The sequence below is a fragment of the Gavialis gangeticus genome, unplaced genomic scaffold (genome assembly GCF_001723915.1).
Source record: "Gavialis gangeticus isolate Ggan-Ray unplaced genomic scaffold, GavGan_comp1, whole genome shotgun sequence".
NCBI classification, from domain to species: Eukaryota; Metazoa; Chordata; order Crocodylia; family Gavialidae; genus Gavialis; species Gavialis gangeticus.
In genome coordinates this window covers 17492661-17494969 of record NW_017729004.1, presented here as the reverse complement: position 1 = coordinate 17494969, position 2309 = coordinate 17492661, and the positions used below count along the sequence as shown (strand labels likewise).

The 2309-nt window shown below is 44.9% G+C and overlaps 1 protein-coding gene across 1 annotated transcript in view; it reads right to left on the bottom strand.

The window, feature by feature from the left end:
• Nucleotides 1-2309, bottom strand: part of DPP6 (dipeptidyl peptidase like 6) — a 982502-nt gene that overhangs the window by 213899 nt on the left and 766294 nt on the right. The window lies entirely within an intron of this gene.

Here is a 2309-nt window from a genome sequence, read left to right as displayed (position 1 = left end):
ATGAACTAGCTTGTATTCTGTAACCTAATATCTCTGACGGTTATGTAGGGCACAACTGTAAATTAGATTTTTTCATGTGAAATGTTGCCCTGTTTCATTTAAAATATTTTATTATATTATAATATGTCTGACTAAGAAGAGGATCTTGTCTGGGAGTTAGCATCAAGAGCTGAAAGTTGGGATTCTGGGCTCTTCTGCTGACACACTGCTTGACCTTGAACACATCATTTGCTTATTAAAAAGAGAGCAGAAAATACATGATGATTTTCCATGAAAAAAGTGGTTAGAAATGGAAATTAGTAACATCTGTTAGGTCAGCTACTACAATCCATTCACTTGCTAGTCCTTGATTGTTCCCTAGAATCTCTCTCATGTTTTAATGGCTGCAAGAATTACAATTGCAAATGACTAGAAGAGAAATGGCACCTCTAAAATCACGGACTGGTTTCAAAACATTTGGGAAGTCTTAATAATGGAAAAGCTGCTCCTTCAAGGCAGCACTCTGCAGGGGAGAAGGCAAAAAGATGCTTACTTTGAAATCTGACGGGAATGTTTGGAATCTGCTAAAAAGGAATCTTCTGCCCCCAAACCAGAAACTTTCAGAAACGTTTCTGAATGCTGAAGCACAGGTTTTTATGCACTAATCCTTGAGAATGAATTTGGGGCTTGGGGGTAGAGATGAGTGGAGGACAGTGAGATTTGTATTGTGCAGAGTTCTGTGGAGGAAGAGGAGGAGGTGAATTGTTTTGCAGAGATGAAGAAACACAAATGCTTACGTAGATGGAGGTGCTGGGGAGCTGGGAGGGAGGGGAAGGGAACACAAGTCTTCTGTGGACATTGATTTGGGTTGTGGTAGTACTGTTGGTGGGAGATTGTTGTGTATATTTTGGGGGACTGGATGTGTTTTTGAATGTTGGAACTGTTATTTTAGTGGCTGAATTTATTAATAAAGTTTAAACAAGAAAAAAAATATGTTTTGTATAACTTAGTTTAGTCTGGTTTTATTTGTTCCTAATGAAGGTGAGGCTTGCACTAGTGCCCAAGGGAGACTACTCAAGTCTATGACTGTAGTTCAGGTTATCCTGACAATATCTGTCATTATAACATACTACATTAATTTTTTAAAATTATTAGATTATTAATTTTACCTTCCATTGTAAAAAGAGCCATTTTTCTGGTGTAAAAAAACAGTTTTCCAAAGGGCACACTGAATTTCATAATTCAGGCCACTTATTTTAATACTACTGTTTGATTGTGGAGATGCAAATGACCTGCCGCCATGCCCCTGCATTTATTAGGCCAACATAATATGAAACAGTTCAAAATTTGCCTTGTGACCTGGCACTAAAAGATAGCTATGTGCTATAGTTGACAAATCTGCAAAACATTCTGCTATAATTCCCATTTTACAGACGGGGAAAGGCAAGCACATGGACACTGAGGCCATGTCTACACCACCACCTTGCTGAGTCCAGAAGCACTACTGAGAAGCAGGCCCTGCCCACTTGTTTCCACTCACCAATTGCCAAACTCTGTAATTAGGTATTTTAGAGGGTTCCTGACTATGCTTCCTGGTACAGTTTTGAGCCTCCCTGGCATAGATTTAGGAGACTTCCAAGCCATTCTAAAATGATAAAAGACTTACCACTTCCATCCGTGTGTCTGTCTGTCCGTAACGCTCTGGGCCAATTGCGCGTGTGCTGCCCGGAGCCTTACAGACAGCAGACACACAGGCAAAAGCGGAGCTAGTGGTGGAGGCGGTCGGGGCCAGGGTGTGCTCCCTGCTGCAGGGCAGGGGGGACTGGCCCTGGGCTGTGCTGTCAGGTGTGCAGCTGTGTGGAGTGCCTGGCACGTGGCACGCGGGGAGGTGTGGCTTGCGGCTATATGGGGACATGGTGCATGGCACATGGGGGGGCAGGGAGCACAGCTGCAGGGTGCCACGTGGGGAGCAGGCAGGGGGACACAGGCAGTGCCCACATGGCACCCTGTGGCTGTGTGCCATGCCTCCTCATGCATGGGGAACGCCCGCCGGCTGCAGCTGCAGGGCATCATAGATTCATAGATGTTAGGGTCGGAAGGGACCTCAATAGATCATCCAGTCCAACACCCTCCATAGACAGGAAAGAGCGCTGGGTTCAGGTGACCCCAGCCAGATGCCCATCCAACCTCCTCTTGAAGACCCCCAGGTAGGGGAGAGCACCACCTCCCTTGGGAGCCCATTCCAGATTTTGGCCACTAACTGTGAAGAAGTTCTTCCTAATGTTCAGTCTAAATCTGCTCTCTGCTAGCTTATGGCCATTATTTCTTGT